The following is a 21,119-nucleotide window of genomic DNA, read 5'->3' on the forward strand; positions in this document are numbered from 1 at the left end:
GCATAAATTGGTATTTATGAAGGTGCCATGTAGCAGCAAGGAGCCTGTAGTCGGGCCTTATGAATGTGTTAATCATCAAGTTATTAAGAGCGAGTTTAATTCCAGGCTCAAAGGACATTTAAAGTGCTCCAGCCTTGCTGTCACATGTTATTCATAGCTTAGAATTAGGTTGCATATCTCCTCATTATATATTGGTGTTATAGCAGTGACTTTCCACTTTAGTGCTGGATCTACATTTTTCATTGATCTAAGTCTGGCATGACATGAACTTATTACCTCCAGGAAGGTGAACTTCTCTCCTGGTCAGCTTTTTTCATCCAGAATTAACAGTTAAAATGAAAAAGCTGCAAGCAAACCCATATTGTGCATGGCAAAACAAACTCATGAATACTTCATTAAAATCTCTGAGAATAGTACTTGTTCTCTGAAAGAAAATATTTACTTATCTTGATGGAGTTTTCAACAAAGATCAATAATAGCTGAAGGAAATATCCAAGTCATCTCTTACAAATTATAGTCTTCAAAACACATTCTCCAACAATAACTTCAGACTGTGAAGTGTTTAATTGAACATTTGCTCCTACAGAGGTACAGTAAGCACCAAATCATTTTTCAATGAAAGCATTTGTCATGTTCATGTGAAATTATTAAAAATGTAAAACCTGCACAGCATGTCATAGCATAAGACCATTAAACTGCTCCAGGATACTTATTACTCGATGGTGGAAACATACTACTAACCTCAGTCCTTGAGAGTGCCTCATGCACTTTTTAGTATACTGTACGCTCTGATGAAATGAATGGTTTGTTTCACCCTTTAGCCATTCATTACCACACTGGCTATATTTTTATAACTTTATATCCTATCCAAGTCCCCTCTGATAGATGATTAATGATCCAGTGACTTGCTCTGCCAGAATGGGGCCATCTACATAGTGACTATCATTTAAGACAGTGAAGGGCACAGCTGAATAACATAGGGTATAGAACTGATGCAATGAGATTCATTTGCATGGCAAAATCAGGTTCATTGTTAATATCATCTGGTGCAAACTGTGCATCTGTACAGCATGTGGAAGGTCAGCAACACATTAGACTTGGAATTAAAATCTTAAATTATGACAAGACCTCGAAGCAAAATAATTTTCTCTATATTTATGCATTAAATGACTAAGTGACAAGGTTTGCCAACAATGATAAAATCCACAAAGTGAAAGTTTTGTTTGAGCTTCATTCATCTCATTGTTTTCATTTTTCCACTCATCAATTGTTTCCCCTTGCAGTAAACGGATGTTGTCAGAAAAAACACTGTACTTTACCTGTCACAAACCAAAGAGTTTTAGCACCTATTTTTCTCAGAAGTAGATGGAAAGTAAAACAAAGCTGAGTAAGGAAAGAGATTCCAAATGAATGCTAATGTATAAAATGGATGGATCAGTTGGATGATCTGTTGCCCTGAAGTGGCCAGAAGCTTCAGTTTTCTAGCCAGTTTTACAAATTGCACCCACCCTTCACATATCCACAGTCGACATGTAAAGTACTCGTATACCAGAATGACTACACAGCTGTCAGTTGTGAACAGACTACCAAGTACAGATTTAAGCTGTAGCCAGAGCACAGACACGAAAAACATGAATGGAGGTCCTGCCTCCATGTGCTACATTCATTGATGTGAGAGAATCCTTTAAAAATTGGCTCATATTATGCTAGTGCATGCTCTCTTTGCTCTCTTTGTGTCTCCTATATACGTACTGAATTATAAGGTATATTTTCAGGACAATCCGTGTGAAATGATATGAAATGACCTCTGTCCATTCTCTGACTTGAAAATAGCTCAGGTAATCGGTTTTGTCTTCAAAAGGCACAGTTTTTACTTCATCTTTATGTATTACTTGCAGCTGGCAGCCAATCTTCCTGCCACTCCATTCGCAGGTGAGTAAATGAGTTATTAAGTCTGGCAAACATGTCCCACCTTCACCCATATAGGGTAGATTTGAAAAATGATGGATAGCAAAGGAGATTAAAAATAAACAAACCTTGATGGGAAATAATATAGTATTTTAAGGGGGGGGGGGGGGGGGGGGCTATTTGGTTCCTCTGAAATGAAAAAAAAAACTGTGCTATTCATTTCCTGCTGAATAAGCACTGATTATCCAATATCCTTGAATATCAGTGAATTCCAGGCTGTGATTCTAGACATGGATTACAGCTCCTGTGTCAGTCACAGAATCTACCATGACAGGTGGGAGAGCTGTCATTTTAGCAGTGCTGTGGAAACAGGCTGCTTTGATCATGATTGGGGGTGAGTAAATTATGCATCGTACACTACACATTATTCTTCTCACTCCTACAACTTGTTGTGCTGTCAAATTTTCACTCACCAAAACCAACAAACAAACAAAAAAAACCAACAGTAAACAACTTTGAGATTCAGGATTTCACCAGCCGGGGCCCTGCATGTCAGCCGTAACAGAGTGGCAAGAGGAGAAACCCATTTGCCAGAACCATCACAGCCAAACATTGCAAACTTCTTTCACTTGTCAATTGAAACTATTTTTCACTCCTGACATCTGTGTTGGCTTTCCATCTTGTCCGTAAATTGAATCTCAGATCCTCCTCCCCACTGGTTTTCACTCTGTAAAAATGAAAGACACATGTTGAATCCACAATCAAGGCTGAACCCACAGCATCCAGGAATGAATTTCCTGTCCTGTGGTGCAGGAAATTGTATTTTCCCCTCTCCCAGCTTGAGAATGTATTGTCTATAATTAATAAACATGAAGCAAAGGGATTTCTTTCTGACATCTGGTGACATTTTGAAATCAGGTTTCCTTAGACATCTAAGTGTAAAATGTAGACAAATATATATTCATACATAGAAAGGAGAGAAATGAATGGCCTGTGAATCTCATATCACTTGGAGGAAAAGAATGTAAGTATGCAGAGGGCCAGCCTGTCTTAACATTCTCCATGAAGTATATCTTTATTTCACACCCACAAACACTATAGATCAAACTGGATATGCTGACAGTTCTCATTGTCTGGCTCACCTGGGCCTGCAGTTGTACCTTTAATCCACCACTGAGTCACTGCTGGTGTTAAAATGCAAAGACAAGCGATGATGCACCTGGCACTCTCCACACGTGAAACTCATTTTGGGAGCAAATAGAACACAGCCAAAGATACACATCGGATCGGACAGGATTAAGTTTCACATTGTCTATCGAGTGTTTTGATAGCTAATGAGATTTTTTTTCAGGGGTAGGGGTTAGTGGGAGACAGACCACAGTAGCAAAATGTCAATTCTGGGTGTTAAATTAGCACTTTGACAACATGAAAGTGGGGACAGGGACAGCAGGGAAAGCAAATGACTGACTGATGGGAAGCACTAAGCCAATTCACTGCTGCGACAAAAAGGAGAGGGGAAAAAATGGATGACCATTTTCATGGCTGTGTAAACCAGAGCGATGCAAATTACTTTATTACTCCTGGGAATGTAATTCATACAATCAGTTGACTGGTGAACTGATGAAGATGCTATTTATAATAGGTGAGAATGACATTACAGTGTTGGATTGAGTTCTTTATGTGAGTTGTGCTTTCACTGAGGTGCAGCATGTGGCCCTGGGCTGGAGTTTATACTGTCATGCTGTGGAAAATGACTTTTGTTTGCATGTTTGAAATAGAAAACTGCATATAAAATGATTTCTGTTTACCCTTGAATGAACAATGTGTGTCACCATCTTTCACTATACTCAGAAGGCTTTACACCGCTATGCAAAAAGGATCTCACAAACGAAATACCACCCACTTTCAAATTTCTTTGAGGCTTTCATTCTAAACCAGTGATTATTTTCCTTCTGCCAGTCATGCAGGGACACTATTTCAAGGTCTGCCAAGGTTGAAAGTAAAAGATGTAGCGGTTGTGAAGAGCCTCTCCCACACTTCTTTGTTGCTCTTGACAATGTGTGTAACCTTGCAGTCTCCTTTAATTTCACTTTTACAAATGAGTAGCTCAGTGCTGCATGTGAAAATCATGGAGCACTGAACATGTCACACAATGCAGACTTTGAGAAAAGGTCACCAGGGCAGCCCATGATGTGCACACATCTGTTAAAAGCAATGAAATAGACAGAAGAGGCAGAGGTGGAAATGTAGGGTTGGTGATACAAACTTTATTTCACAAAAACTTCTCTGTTTAAGTGGTGAGAGGATTTTGCAACAAGCCCTGCAGCACAGATTTCCCTGCTGCGATGCTGCTGCTGTTGCAGCCTCACAGCAGATCACACAGAGGATCGATTTTAACGTAAGAACAGACTTTAGTGTTTAATCATTCTCGCAAGCTTCAAATAGAAAGAAATAATCACAGGAGAAAAAAAAAAGTAGGTCACATGCCGATTATTAATTTATTTTTGTGATGTACAGCAGAGACAGCTTTTGCAGTTGCGTCTATATGTATAATTAATACGTGGCATTGAAGCAACGCAGGAACATTTTGACTAATGACAGACAAAGAATGTATAAAGATCTTTGAAATCAAATGGTGGAAAAAGAGAAGGAAAAAGGTGAATGTTACACCTGCAAAATGTGGAAATCTACTTGTGAGGGACTCTGGTGGCCGTGATTTATTTGCAAGCCAAGGTCTTGCCGCATAGTCTTCTCTCCAGTGAAAAAGGAAGTTAAGTAGCATGACAATATTACACATTTGAGGGGATTGCTCTTCACACCTACAAAGCTGAAGCTGAAATACTGAGGTATAGAAAAATCTAATACACTGTAAAGAAAAAGAAAAAGAGTAGTTTTTCCCTCACATCAACGATGTCACTGCAATAAATATCTAACAGAGAAAAATGAATTGATTTTTGCTGCAATATGCTAAAGCTAAAACTATTTCGAGGCTGTCAGTAGAATGTAATACCGAGAATAATCAATGACTGTGGATTGTGCTCTCTCACAATATGAACCATTGAGCCAGTGCAGCATGTCTAAGATTCAAAAATTAGAGTCTGTGGTTAGACTGGAGGGTAGTGATGTCTTGGATGTCTTGTACTATTTCAGTTAGGTGAAAAGGATTAAATAGTCTTATTAAAGCATGACGTTGTCTTTGCTTTGTGATGTGTAATGGAGGACAGTTTAGCTCTTTTCTTTCCCCATCTTGCTTTCTAGTTTCACATGTTCAGTCCTGGTTCCCTGGAGAATGATGGACAGGAATGAAATCCCTCTGTGGGAATACTCTTACAAGCCTTTGGTGAGATTTGGTGCCTCCAACTACAGATGTTGGGAATTAAGAGATAAACAGAGTAGAAATAATCCAATTACCTCTAATGGGCATGCCCAAGATGGAAATGTCTTGAATCCTCCCAAAGCCTGTTCTAATTACTGTAGCAGTGTTTACAAAAAGACACATCCAAAGTGAGTTACAAAGTAAGGCACATTTTTACTGAGCATTAAAGCAGTTCTTAAGTACTGACAGCTCAGCTAATGTATGGTGAGAGAGTTAATGTGGATTTTTCTTAATTATTATTCTGCTCTGTATTGTAGCAGCAGCTATGTGATGGATACATGGAAGAGATCACTTGTCAAACATGTGGCCATGAACTATTTGGACCAATATCTTCAGTTCATGAAAAAAATTTGAAAATGCAGTAAGAGACATTTTGTGGCTATGGTTAGCATTTGCTTGGCTGCTGTCGTTTAGCGAAGTTATGCAGACATTTACTTACTTTATTACTTATGAAACAAAGCAGCCTATAGCTGCAGCTGACAAGCATGTTATTCAAGGTATTTAGCCATAAACCAGAGATGCTCACCAGTCATTCTTTGGAAGTCCAAGTCAAGTGTCAATGACTGTGGTTTACAGTCACCAGTGGCAAAACACACCACGAATGGGTTGTGCTAACTAGAGGGCAGCAATACGCCTTTGCTGCATCTATTGCGGAGAGTGATGGACAAAAATGCTTGTCAGAAATGTACGTTAATGCATTAAAATATATATATAAACATTGTTCATGAGTTCCAAACATCAAGTCCAAGTCGAGTCTCAAGTCTTTTGAGGATGACTTTCAGGTTTTAAGTGCATCTTGAATCTAAGTCGAAGACTCGAGTCTCAATCTTTGCCATAAACCAAAGGAAAATTAAAAATAAAAATAAAAATTTCAACATGACACTTGAGGAAAAGAATGTATCAATAAAGTTATTACATTTCATAAATATTGGATATAAATCACATGGTTTGTACAGTCGTGAAAAACCAGCCATGGCACAGTAAATGCACAGTACAAGAAACTTTCTTTTGATTCTGATGATTATGGCTAATAGTTAATGAAAACCAAAAAATCAGTATCTCAAACAATTTGAATAATGTGAAAAAAAATCAATATTGGAGACTCATGGTGTCACACTCTAATCAGCTAATTAACTCAAAACACCTACAAAGGCTTCCTGAGCCTTTAAATGGTCTCTCAGTGTGGTTCAGTGTGGCCACACAATCATGGGGAAGACTGCTGACTTGACAGTTGTCCAGAAGACGATCATTGACACCCTGCACAAGGAGGGTAAGACACAAAAGGTCATTGCTAAAGAAGCTGGCTGTTCACACAGTGCTGTATCCAAGCTCATTAATGGAAAGTTGAGTGGAAGGACAAAATGTGGCAGAAAAAGGTGCACAAGCAACTGGGATAACTGCAGACTTCAGAGAATTACCAAGCAAAACCCACTTAAGAATTTGTAGGAACTTCACAGGTAGTGGACTGAGGCTGGAGTCAGTGGATCAAGGGTCACCACGCACAGATCTATCTGGGATTTTGGCTATGAGTGTCACATTCCTCATGTCAAGCCTCTTCTGACAATGTCAGAAGCATCGTAACTGGGCTAAAGAGACAAAGAACTGGACTACTGTTCAGTGTTCAGTGGTGCAATGTAATCTTTTCAGATGAAAGTAAGTTTTGTATTACATTTCGGAGGAAGAGAGAAGAGGCACAGAATCCAGAAGTCAACACAGCCATTTACCTGGAAACATTACAGCACTTTATGGAGATGCTGATTTCAACGTCCAGCAGGACTCTGCACCTCCCCACACTGCCGGAAGTACCAAAAGCTGGTTAAATGACCGTTATATTACTGTGCCTGATTGGCCAGCAAGATTGCCAGAACTGAAACCCACAGAGCAGGGGTATCACACTTCAGTTCTCGAAGGCCACTGTCCAGCTTGTTTTCCATCTCTGCCCTTGTGGAACCACGAACCACTGGCAAAACCAGTAGACATGGACATCAGGCGAGGAGAGAGGACTGACTTTAAGACAGAATGCAGTGACTCTGGGTTTATGGGCCATTCATCAGCTCAGGACAGGGCTGGGACAGATGGCCAAGCAGAGTTGCTCAGGTACTAACCAAGCTGCGTAATAAATGCTGTGGACAAATCTTGCAGTGTGAGTGAACCAGTCTCCTCACTCACCCTGGACTGACTCCCACATTACCAGTCCACCACTGGCTCAGGATATCGTAAAAAAAAAAAGAAATGTGAAATGTGTGGAAATTTATTGGTAGAAATGTGTATGAATGTTGAAATCAGTTAAGCTGAAACTGTTCTTTAACTGTAGGCTGGCAGTGTTTGCTGTTATTACTGTCAACTACTCTCATAAGTACCCCAAAACAAAAATTAGTCTGTGTTTTAATGTTGTAAGACTTCCCCAACGTCTGTTTAAGGGATTTACTCAAAATAAACTCCAGTGCTCAGGTTCATCAGGATAAAGGACAATGTTTGCCTGTGCCATTCACATGTTTTTTGACATTTTACATATCACATATATCAGTCTGCACTATAAAATAAATACATGGTTGGTTTAGTATTTTCTTTTCAATGGAGTTTGCTGACAAGCCTTCTTTTACCCCCCCCCCCAAACCACCACCACCACTGTGTAATGAAATGTATCACTGCCATAGAGTATTTCCAAGGCATTTTCCCACATACTGAGTGAATTGCGCGTCTCCCCCTGCTGGTTTTTCACATCTTGTTAGGTGGGAGGTGATCATGTTGCCACACTAGTCCAAAAACATAATGGTCAGCAGCCATCAGGTGGCCCAATCCCCTCTGTAATGCTATTAGCACAGCATGAAGCACACAGAGTGATGCACGCATCATTAGCTTTTATGCAAATCTCATCCTGCAGGATGGTAAACTGAGACCAGGCACTCTTTCTTTCTTTACTCCAGATGCAACTGGTTCATATTTAAAGACATTTCTTTAGCAGGACATCTCAGCCTCAGTTTAGTTTACGCAAATCTTTTCATGTGGCAATCATACAGTAGATCACAAATGGAACCTTTCAACAACAAGAGAGTGTATCTATGAATAAAATACATATCAAACCTTCATTAGCAGTTTTCACACACGTGACTGGAGCATTTTAATGCTGCAAAATCGCAATAATGTTTGACATTGCTTCATTGCCAGAAAATGATGGCATTTGTCTGCTCAAGCCTGCAGTAATCCCACTATTAGACACTTTATTCAAAGACCTTTTCTTATGCTTGCGCATCAGGGGATGAAGAGAGTAAGAGCAAAATAGTGTATTGACCATTTTTCCTGCAGTGTTTGTCCTCCAGGGTCAGGTGTTGAACATGATAAATAATGACTAGTGAATAAGGCAGAAAAGAGCCCAGACTAGAGTGTCACCAGGGACATGCTCACAAAACACATTCATAGCAGCCTCATGTTGTTTATGTGCTGTTTCTCTAAACTTATTATATGTTTTCATCTCAAATGTGTGAATCAGTGAGACAATTTAAGAACGATGGAACACGTGTCATATTGACCAGTTCTACTTGTTGCCATTTCAGGAGTCAGTATGTAAAGGTCATAATGTCTTTTGAAAGCATCTGGAGTGTTGTCACATGAAAGATTCAGCCCTGTCGTCAGACTGATTCCACCGAAACACAAAATAAAAATACATTCAGTGACAGTGTCCCTTTTTGTATGCTTTGTGAGCTCTTTTATTTTTCTTGTTTCCTGTATGGCAACCTCAAGGCTATTAAAGCTGCACTAAAATATTTTAATATCGTCAATGATAAAATGTAATTTTCACCCAACTGCAGGTCTCTTCAGCTTTATAGAGATTTTTGTGTTTTGAATTTAAATCTTTGTTATGATTTTGGAGGACAAACAAACTAGTAGCTACTACACTAGCCGAGTGTAGGTGGGTCTACAAAAAAGGTAGGTGGGTCTCTTCCGTCTAGAGATTGGAGCCAGAATAACACCATTATAATCATACTTGTATAAATTCCCCCATTTCCCCCACAAGCCAGATCATTACTGGCTCCAAAACAAACAATGAGGGAAAAAGATACTGCACCATCTCAACTGTGCATTGCAATGCTGCTGTTAAACAGCAACAGCACTGTACATAGTTTGCAGACAGAAGAGGTGTTAATACAATTAATCTGTGTTTTTCTACCTTTGGTTTTATGGCGTGTGGGACCGTGATCCAGTCATTAGCACTGTTGCCTCACAGCAAGAGGGTTCCTATACAGGATAAGCAGTATAGATAATGGATGGGGAGTTTTCTACAGAATTGAATGTTACAGCTTGAAGTAGCTGTAAACTAAACATCCAACTTCAAATCAGCACAGTGATTCACAAGTTATACCTCTAGTGGCCATAAACATAACTGCAAATGAATGTTGGTCTGAGCAGCTGTTAGCTAACACGTGATAATATTTCAGTGTTATGCTTACAGCTTGTTTTGCTTCCCCCGTGTTGGCACAAAGTTAAATCGCGTTTGTGGCCCATAAATAATGGTTGGGGCTGGGTTAGGAAATATTGTATGGTTTTAAAAAAAAGCTAAAAAGCCAACACAATTTGTTTTCTCTGACTGAATAAAGATTAGGCACGATGCCCAACCATCCACTTCACTATTCGTTATTTGATTAGATACTTATTTTGAGATTTCATTTAGATTGATCAAGATAAACCATTCATTTGACTGTTTAACTATTAAAAAAAAGCTTTTTTATTTTAAAGGAACAACTGCTTAGTTTATTTCTACAGCTCAAAGTAATATGTAATATGTGTTCAGTGAATGCATTGCTCTTTCATGTTTTCCTTCATTTTGAATTTATTTCGCTGCGCTTCTCATTTCACTTTAAATCCCTCTCGAACATTGCTGTAAAATGTGTGTTGTGACTAGTCAGTGTGTGTGTGTGTGTGTGTGTGTGTGTGTGTGTGTGTGTGTGTGTGTGTGTGTGTGTGTGTGTGTGTGTGTGTGTGTGTGTGTGATAAAAAGATAAGCCAGAAAACCCTACCGTATCATGATGAAATGAAAAGCTTTCAAGTGCACTGAGAGGATTGAAAGCTTTTTCCATGCAGACTTGTCATGTTCTGTGGAAGAAGTGCTAAATTAAATACTGAAAAGGCGTTCCCCCCTTAAAACATTTGCTGTCGGAAATAATTAAACTTGTTGTCTCAATGCCTCTCCAAAAAGAAAAGCCACTTAAATTAAAATGGATGTACAAAAACATGACAGCTGGGACAAAAGGTACCACCAATGTATCAAATGTCAAACAAAATGTAGGCCATGCAGCCTCTGTCTAAACACTCCTCATAAGATAGACACTGCAGAATAACCACTGGTTTATAACTGGAGCTGCCGTGGTAGAGATGACATACATTCAATTCATTGAAGCTATATGAGTGTCAAGAAAGTGTGAGCTTCTTTGAATGTTAATAGTGAAGGTACATTCAGTGCTTTTAAGACTCGTGCTCAGGTCTCTGCAGGAGACGCACTCACTCCCTGTGCGGCCCTCCCAAGTGTACATGTCAAACACACTTTGAAGTTCTTAGCAATCTGGCAAAAGAGCCTGTTAGTAGCTCTGCAACACTGTGGCTAAGGAGTTGAAAGTGTGAAAGAAAAGCAGGATGAGAGAAAAATGAAGGAAAGAAAAGACTAGAAAACAGGAGGAAGATGATACGTGAAGGGAGGGGATGGTAGGTTGTATCTGGTCCCAGAATCCCTACAGGTTGTTTTGATCTTCAGGTATGTAGGAGGGAGGTGTGTATGTGTGTGTGTCTGTCACAGTGGTTTGGTTTTGTTCTGTTACAGTAAGCTTCTATGCATACTTCTTCCTTTCCACTGTCAATATAACACTTTGAATCGCCACGAGACCAGGGGTTAAATTGGGCCAGAGCCCAATGGAGCTGAGTTCTGACTCTGAACCCACAGTCTCCGGTCCCCTCTGCTCTCATTTATTTCTTCCTGCCTGCACCCAGCCCAATCTCAGCTCCATCTCACAGCATTGGCAATGCTTACATTTTAGAACATGACCACTTCCAGTCACTGTCTCACTATGGCCAAACAAATGCTGAATGTAACTTCTTTTCTTTGAATTTATTAAATAGCCAAGGCCATCACGGATCAATATATGTGCCTTCAAATAGAGACAGACTGTGTGCAAAATAAAAAGGTTATAAGGGTTATAACTTTACGTCTTCTGCATCTACAAAAGACTTATTTATCTAAATACCTTCATGCACAGCAAACAGCTGTTACACACAGATTTACAGTTAATATAGCACTGTGGTCACAGTTAGTGAAGGTGCTTCCACATGCAACAAAATCTTTGATCTGACACATGTCCATGCTGGACAATAAGTGAGTTGTTTTCAAGGTTAAAAAGAACTTAAATCTCAAAAACTCTAATTTCCAAAAGAGTAACTTTTTCTTCTACTATTGAAAACATAAGGTGTTTCAGTGATTCACATATTTTCCACAACCTTGGTTGTCACTCTCACTTTCTAACGAGGCCTGATTTGCCTGCTCCTGTTTAATAGATGGCTACATAGTGATAAAGTGAAAAATGAAGCGTGACAGAGTGTGTGTTTGGTAGGTTTTATTTTTAGCCATACAGCCACTGCAATAGAAGTTAATCTGCTGGATGTTAGATGTCACCATACCTGCTTAACCTGTTCTAAGTGTTGTCACTGGGAATATGTTAGCATGTTTTAATTAGCATTTACCTCAAAGCACCATTGTGCCTAAGTTCTGCCTCACATAATCATTAGCATGGCATTGGACTTTTCACCTTGCATTTGTTGGGTTTCTTTTGTTTATTTTTTCCATTTCCAACTTCAGGTGGATTAACTTCCCTGAGGATTAATCATTTCCATTTGGAAACTCTATATGACGTTCATCTTTCACATAATTATTTCATAATCAAACAGTAAATACATTCATGCTCCTCGTTTGATTGATTAAATTTCATGTTCTTTACTATAAATCCATATGAAAAGTCAAATCAGATTTTAGCCCTACTACAAATAAGGTGCTGCAGCCTCTACAGATTTTCAGCAGGATTTAACTTTATCTTTCATTTCAACATTGGTATTATTTTATTAAACCACACTGCAAGATCTGTTTGGGCTTAGAGAGGCTAAGAGAAGGCAAGTGTCACAGCATGCCAATAGCCCATCAGACGCCCATGCTGTGATCCAGTGCTGGAGGACTTTAGGAACAAAAACTACTCAGAGATCAAAAGTGAAAGTATCTCTGAATCAATTTTCACATGATGGCACAAAGACTGCAGCTTTAGATGGACTCTGCAGGCTACATTTCTGTCTTCACCCACAGTGCTCATAGTGCTTTTGATTATGATTTTCCATCAAGAAGACAAGATTCCGACACCCTCCTTAGAGACTCTGCTTCTCATCTTTCCTCAGAGGCCTTGTTGCTCTCACACTATTTTTACTGACTGTGAACACTTAATACTTTTGATTATATCCCTAGTACTTAGTGTCCTTGTCAAGCCTGCCCAGTCAGTTCTGAAGACTAACCTCAACCATAACCACTACCAGTTTAACCCTAACCCATACCTTAACCTGAGCACAAGTCATTACGGTGTAAAATTATTGATCTTGTGGGGACATATGGTCTCTACAAGGTAGTTGAGTCCCAACAATGAGTGTTTTACAGGACCCTGCAATGTTAGTAATACCAAACACACACACACACACACGGCCCCTGCAAGCATAATATAATTGGACAAAGATATGAAATAACGGCATCTCTCAGTAGAGAGATGGGTTTTCTCCTGGGAGCAGTGAATTGATAGTCTGCTCTGTAAAATAGTCCTGAGGTTCTCGCTCTCATGTGAAGCTGCTGCTGAACTGGGTAGTGGCAGCCTTTGGGGCCATTACACTCAGTCATTCATATCTCCCATTGTCTAATTTTAATTGTCCATTGCTGCAGAGCCACAAAACAGCTACATGCCAATAATGCAATTAATTACATGACACCAACTTTGATTTATTTGTTATAGAACAAACAAATCTTGAGCAGTTTGCTTAATAATTTGAGTTCTTCTCCCTGGATCACTGATGAAATGTTGCACTGTCATGACAACAAAGCTTACTTGCCTCCACAATAATCCCTTGAAAAGTCTGCCTTGTGGATTTCTCTCCTTAGAAACCATGTTTATCATCCCAGCTTGAAGACTAATAATTTTATCTGACTGTGCTGGAAGGAAAACTTGAGCAAAAACTAGCAGCAAGCAATATATGTGAATTTAGTACCCTACAGTTGAATGTACAGTGTTTGGAGAAGTGAAGGGGAAAAAGAATGTGTAGGAGGAGGTGAAAGAACCATTGCTGGAAAACAGCCAAAATGCATCCCGTTCCATTTTTCCACAGGTGTAATTAGGTGTGCAAGTGGAAAACAGTGAAAATGACAGCAACACATTCCACACTGAATGATAAAGAGCACACACCTCAGAATCAACAGCCCTTCATGATGGAGGGTCTGTTGAAGAGGAGCGACAGTGAATAAGCTTTCCCACCAGAGAATAGCCCAACAGACCGGTAATCCTTTTGCATTGTGAGATGAGATACTGTAGTTAGCCAAGTGACCTTGGCTCTGTGTGAGAAGGATACTGCCAGAGGGCTGTATGCCTCATGCTGGGAGATATTGCTATTTGGCGCACAGATACTGCAGCTGAAGCTCAGCATGCATAGCACCCTCTGTGTTAAAAAAAAATACACATTCTTGTGAGAATCTCTTATTCTGGTGCTCCATGCTATTCATGTAGTATAACATGTTTTTCCCATTTAACACTATTTCAGTGGAAACCATCATTTTCAATTTCCATTTGGTGTCAATCGTACAGAGAAAACAGACCAGATTCCCATCCACTTTGCACATATAAGTCCATGTGAGCAACAATTTCAGCCCCAGATTTAGAAATCAATTAAGTTTTACTTCATTTAACTGATCAGTCACTGTACCAACTTCAAGCAAACTGCTGGCGTTATATAATGTAATAATACCTTGTTTGTTCACCCTTTGTGCATGAAATATATATCCAGTTACCTTAGGACTGGACTTATAAAGCTTAGGTACACTGAACTTACTGCAACACCAATACATTGCAGATTTGATATATACCTGTATCTTGGGACACTTTGGGCTATGTTAGTGACTTGAGACAGCAGTAAAAATATTGTCTTGGGACCTAATCTATAATGTGTAATGGCAAAATAAAATGATAGAAATGCTGACTGCAAGCTGTATTTTTTTCCTCAGGAAAACACTCTCTAATTCTAATACAAAAAAATATATATATATTTGAAGGTACAAATCTATTTATCGCTCTATTCATTGTTAATTCAACATCTCCAGGCTGGTATTTGTAGGGGATTGTTAATGTTCACAGTATTGATTGGCCAATACTGGGCCTTCAGTGTAACACTGGCGGCACTGCAGAAAGTGCACAAATCCAATCTTGCCCTTTTTTGTAATTACAAGCTGACATTATCTCCTACATTAAAATTTTAAGACCTGGGGACAAACGCATGACACTGAAAAATAAGTCTGCCAAGGCTGTCAGTTGAAGAAGGGACCAATTAATCTAAATTTCACAAACGTCTACATTTTTATTCATTTACCTTCAAAACAACATTACCTTATACTGAAGGTATTAATAGACAGTTGCCCCTGCGTGCCCCTGCATTAATTTAAGTCCTGTTCACAACTGCAACACTGGCACATCAATTTTACATGTGTAAAAGGACATATTTGAAATGTCTCTTCCATTATTCTTACTTTTAAAACAGCTGGAAACCTTAAAATGTGAGCCACAGACAGCATTTTTAATCAGTGTATAGCACAAATGATAAATTCTACTGTCTAGCTACAGCTAATAAAAGATGCTAGTGGCAGCTGTCATTTTAGAGAGCAAAAGAAATAAGATCCATGATTGCCTGCAGATTCGGAAATCAAGGACCTTTTAATTTAAAGTACTAAGAAATTAAGAAATCTGCCTCAATCAACCCAAAATGTATAGTTTTTGATGTATGACGAAAAGAAGGAGCAGAACTAAGGAGTTGATTTCCAATTTAAATAGCTAAATTTATACCAAAAGCAGTTTTCTCATGTCCTTACAAGTTCACCTAGCATGGTATTGTGTTTCTCTTTTCTAGTTAATGTCATAAATGTTAGATTTAATTTTGGAAATGTAAGAAACCAACCAGATTCTTTAAAAAATGTTAAAACTGTAGTATAAGCCAGTGGCTACATTTGGCTTAAAACACCATGGCAACCAGTTCCACCATCATCAGGACCACAGATGTTGCCAAAAGCGAGAAAAAAAACAAGATTTTACAGTACTCTAAATCAAGCTCAATTTTCCATCTTGCAGTTTACCCATGTTGTCTGCACCTCCCCACACACTTCATTCCCACCAGCCCTCGACACACTGCCAGTAACCATCATTCCTCCCCTGTATGTTCAGCTGGCCTGTCAAGTCCCCATCCAGCCAAGTGCCTACCCATCTGTTGAACCTAACACTGCATGCAAATTGCAACCGGAGAGGAAATGTTCTATGAAACGATATTCTTATCTGCATGCAAACAGTGGCTCTTAGGGACCTCTGGGGTCACATCCCCATGACAAGCTGCAGAAATGCAGACGTGGGCATCAAATTGCAATACAAAGTTACACTGATGTGATACACAGTACCTCTCTTGGTTAAACCATGTACTTCCCTTTGACGGTTGCTATCTTGTCTACGTACAAGTCACTTTTTATAGTAACTGATTCAAATGAACAACAGGAGTCTATTCAGAAAATATCTTTAGCTGCATGTTTTCCAGGAACTGTATCTTGTTTTTCACAAGCTGTATGTGGGTACAGGTATAGGGTCCTTAAATACAGAACTCACTGTCCAGTTATTAAAAACCAGTGAAAATATTTAGGTATTCATGGACCTTGAAATACCATTCTGTATACTTTTATGACTGATAAAGGCTGATACTAAGACATGAAAGCAGTTCTTTACTGAGAATTTATTCTGAACGTTGCCAGTTTTCATAAATCAATCACCTTATATATAGGAACACTAAATGCTTTTTAGTGGCCTCAGGGGGTAAAGGTGAGCAGTCAGCTATCTGAGGGCATAAATCTGACCAGCAGGTCTCTGCAGGCCTGAGGCTATGGCTGAGTGAACTTCAGCTTGGCTGAGTTCACCGTGCTTAGACTCACTGCAGTCACCTCTATTATCCTATTAGTCTACTTCACTTATGGGAACAAGCTATAGTGCTAAGGAAAGTCTACAGATATAGACAAACATCATGCACCCTGAGGGATATTATAGGTTTGATTTTTATCAAGGAACGCTTCTAATAAAACATTTCATCTGAGTTTAAATCAGTGTGAGTTTACAGCTTTGTGGTAGACTATGTAAAGTTGGCCAATAGCTGATGAGGGATTCTTTATTATAGGGGCTTATTGTTAATTCCTGCAGCGAGAAGCTGGAGGCTATACAGCAGGACCTGGTCACGCATGTCAAAACAATCCTGATGTGGGTGTGTGTGAGTGAGGATGCTGAGGGGCGTAGCAGTGTTGTGCCCCTCATGGTCAGTGCTCAGGAATTAACATGCGTCTTATTGCCTCGGAGCGAGTAACGATATAGACGAGGAAACTCATCTTCCTCTTCTACAGAAACACGCACACATGGATGTGCGTGTTTCAATAAGCGGGAGGTTAACCTCCTCCTGGTGTTTTCATATTCAAAGAGGCAGCGGTGTGGGGTTGCCAGTTTGGAGCTTGTTTTCCCCTTAAATGGGACCCTTGGAGCTGTGACTGGTTTGATTTGCTCGCGTTTCGTTGGTTCTCCGTGGAGCTGCTGCTGCTGCTGCTGCTGCCGCTGCTGCCGCTGCCGCACAGCGCGGAAATAACGGGACTTCACTCGCAGCCCGGGCTCGACTTTAAGTGAGTATCGAAACAAAACGCGTCTTTTAACCCGATGCACCGCGTTGGTGTCGTCCTATATTCTAATTATAGCTTTTAATCTCAGGACCTTAAACAGATCCGCGCACATGCAGCTTAAAGTGTGAAAGTGCAGCGGATCAGGTAACTTTCTGCTGATTAATAGAAAGCAGCTTCATGTTTCTCTTGTCTCACAAACTGTTGTTGATCTTTAGATTACACCTGTAGATTAGATTTAGATTTAGAGGAGTGGCCATCAGGGTTTATAATTCATAATTCATACTCGGGCTTTTCAGGTTTCAGTGTGAGCATGTTTGTGCACATCCCCCTTCCTGTCTTCATGTGTTGTGTAGGCCCCCACCCCTTCTGTTGTATGATGCTGCGAGAAAACAACTTTTTTTTGGAGGACTGGTTTTGATTTCTTGGCTTTAGATTCTTCAGTAGGGGGGCTGCTGGCTAACTCATGCACTGCTCAGCTTTCTGACTTCAAAAAGACTATATCCCAGTCACTATGTTCAGCTGTGGACTGAGAGTGAGCAACTGTTGAATATACAGCAGATGTACAGAAGGGGGGAGAGATATCTGTGTTGTGCAGTGTGTTGTGTCCTGGAAGTAGTCTCAAGTAAAACGGTCTCCTTTGGAAGAAATCCTTGTAATTAGTTGCAAACATTAATCAGTCTGCTTTCAATATCTCAGGTTTATGGGTTATGAATTTCTAACGGTCTCTTTTGTGTCTTCTTTTAGAGGAGATTGTCATCTTGGTTGGTACTAAAAGGTGTCCACGGCATGCTGGTTGATTTTCCACTGAAACCTCTCCCTGCCATTATAAATAATAAGCAAGTAGAATACATTAGCTCAGCTGGTTTATCATCGCATCTCCAATCAGATTGGATGGTGTGACCTTGGGGGACCATGCTGCAGTATTTAGAGAGGAGGGAGGCAGAGATGGAGATGGGCTGCTTTGATGACATCCGTTATCAAGGAGCCCAATTACATTTGAAAATGGTAGTTGTCAAATGCAATTTGCCTTTTGTTACACAATATAAATTAGTGAAGCTATTTTGAGAGACATTTGTATAATCCTGATAATATGCAGTTCACTTAGTCCTCAATAAGCATTTTACTTTAAAAGATCTGTGCTCTCCCTCTGAAGTCCTTTGTGGGCTCCTTTTAACAATGGAGCACGGGAGCAGCAATGAGTCACTGTGAATCATGGCAACTCTCACCAGCTGCCAGCCAGATGAAGACATGCTGCAGGGAAAAAGTCTGATGAAACTGCAGTCGCAGTTGTGCTGCTGTTTCCACTTCAAAGCACGCTATGCTGTACAGAAACATATAGCATTCCACAAGGGTGCCTAACGTCTCGTTCAAAGTTTTTGCAAGTTCCTCTAACAGTCCAACTTGTGGTTTTAAGATCCATCTTGCAAGGTATTTCCTCTGGTCTGTAGCTGCTGTGGTGTGAAGGCTGAGTTAAGTCAGTGCAGACTTTACTGTAATCAGTTATTCAGTTCTAGTATTCAGGCTCCAGACAGAAGAATTCCTATGGTTCACCACAGACCCAATCAGACCCTTTACACGGCTTTTACAGCGAGGTCTGGGACCAAGTCTCCTGCAGCTATAAGGCAAAAATGTTTCCATTCCCTCGGGTGGTGTTCTGCATGTGTCTGCAGCATGTACAACTATATTTCACTAATGGTTAGTCTTTTCTGTTCAGGCCTCTTCATTTGGTCACACTGTCTTCTTCCTTCAGTATTCCCCTTGGACTTCTCCGTGCCTTTCTGATTTGCCCTCTGTTTCCACTTAACAGTCCTGGCTGTTTTCCAAGAAACACCTCAGCGCCAATTCTTTTTTTTTTTGTCAAGCACGAGCAGGCTTGTGCTCTGTAGGAACACATGGAGAAAACTTGGCATATACTGTATATGGGCATTGATAAAACAACATTGAACTTTATCTTTGCTTTTACCCATTTTGGAGGTAATTGCACATGGGTATAAAGTGGCCGTTTAAAGATGACTGCCTCCACAGCACAGAAAGTCATCTTGTGATTGCTGTCGTAATCATTCCCCAGTGCAATCAGCGACATCCAGACTACACATCACTCCTGCAATTAGTCTTGTCAAATTATAGCCTGGCTTTTATCTGCGACTCCTTGTTTGATAATGGTTATTGGCAGGTGCACTCAGAGGAGCAGAGGAAGGGAATCCACAGCTGGTGCATTTCAAGTGGGATGTCTGCCTTACATCAAACCATACTGTACTCTGCAGCAGATGTTTCTTCCTAGCTCCATGACCATGCATCTCCATATCACAGCATCCTCATGAGATTTTCTCTTCTTTGCTATTCTGATGGACACACAAGCTATTTTGTTGTCAACCTCAACAGTTCTCTGCAAATTGTCCCTTCACTGTGCTCAACACTCCTTCAGTGTCACCATAATATAAAACATTTGGTTTTACCTTTTATTCTCCTCATAGTCTTGTTGACAGGCCTGTAACTGGAGGAAGTGCCTTCCTTCCTTACTTGAGAACATATATAGTACATACTGTATATACTAGTATATACACTGACTCTCACTCTGCAAGGCTTTGTGCTTGTTTTTAGTTGCTTTTCTTGTCTTCAGCAGGGTTTTATTTGACAACTGAAGAGGAAAAAATAATATTGTCAATGGGCATGACATGCATCCTTTCTGTGGGTTTCTTTGGAGGAAAGGCTAATTGTTATGCCTTGGAGGTCCATTGTTAATTAGAAGTTATCTCGGGCAGCTCTCACATGGTCACCGCTCTAATTGGCAGTCAAAGCTGTGTGCCACCTGGCCTAGCCTCTAACTCGCCAGGTGCTCCCAGGAAAACCATCAGCATTGGCATTATGTGGGCATAGCTTCTTAAAAGAAGACGTGTGTGTGAGACAGAGAGAGAGAGACAGAGGGGAGAGGAGGGAAAAGAGAAGAAAGGCACTGAAATGTGCGCAACATGTTGACCGGGTTTGCTGAAATAGTAGGGCTGCAAAACAGTGGTACAAAGGTTAGGTTAGCTGAACAAGCTTTTTAAAGCCACCATGAAAAAGAAAAAAATTGTGTGATCTTTCAAAACACACATGGTCATACATCACACCTCTTTGTTTCAGATTTTTAGCACTGCAGGGGATGTTAGGTGGCAGCACATCAACACTCCGCACAGCCTGTGCCGGATCCTGGGAAAAATAAGTTCCTGTGAATATAAACAATAGCTGCCATTTGGAAGGTGTTTGCTTCAGCATCTGTCTGTAGAGGCTAAATTAGGGATGATGGGACAATCAGTCTGTTTTTTCCATTTGTGTGAAGGATGAAAGTTAAAATCGATTCCTTCTAAATATTTTCACCCTAAAACACAACCAAAATTAAGCATTTTATTCACTTCACTTATCCCACTGAGCTGCAAACTGTTGCAAAAAGACAGTGATTTCATCAAAAGATAGTGCAGCTGCCTCTCACAATAAATTGAAAACCAACACCAGGAACTCACAGAATAATGTGAAGACTGTGAAAGTCATTTTGTGCCTCTGAAGCTGAAGAAAATTCACCCATAATCCTCATCAATCTTGACTAAACTGGACAATGGGAGTCACAGTATTTTGTCCTTTCAAAAGGCCAGATAGGTGTGCCCTGTGTATGACACAAACAGCCCTCAGATAAAATCTGCCATGTATCATTGTGCCCAGGAGCACAAAAAACTTTTTGTCTTTTCACACCAGGTCAACAGGCTGGCTTTGTCTTGCTGCTCCAGCATCTAAAGTTCGCACTAATTCCCAAATGTGTCATCGCTTTGTTTTCTGGTAACAATGTGACATTGAAATGTAAAGTGGATTTTAAAAAAATGCACGATATCTAGTTCT

The 21,119-nt window shown here is 40.1% G+C and overlaps 1 protein-coding gene across 4 annotated transcripts in view; it reads left to right on the forward strand.

Moving 5' to 3' along the window:
* Positions 1-21,119, forward strand: part of LOC113126586 (CMP-N-acetylneuraminate-beta-galactosamide-alpha-2,3-sialyltransferase 1) — a 79,884-nt gene that overhangs the window by 12,458 nt on the left and 46,307 nt on the right. The window contains exons 1-2 of one of the 4 annotated variants that reach the window (XM_026300679.2): positions 1,915-1,932; positions 2,174-2,302. The exons of 1 other annotated variant lie outside the window; for it this stretch is intronic. The gene's annotated coding sequence lies outside the window, so the exon portion shown is untranslated. Of the gene's footprint in view, positions 1-1,898; positions 1,933-2,173; positions 2,303-16,983; positions 17,253-21,119 lie in introns of those variants that run through there. 2 more of the 4 variants (XM_026300678.2, XM_026300680.2) reach the window with 2 other exon arrangements.

This window comes from Mastacembelus armatus, chromosome 11, assembly GCF_900324485.2.
Source record: "Mastacembelus armatus chromosome 11, fMasArm1.2, whole genome shotgun sequence".
NCBI classification, from domain to species: domain Eukaryota; kingdom Metazoa; phylum Chordata; class Actinopteri; order Synbranchiformes; family Mastacembelidae; genus Mastacembelus; species Mastacembelus armatus.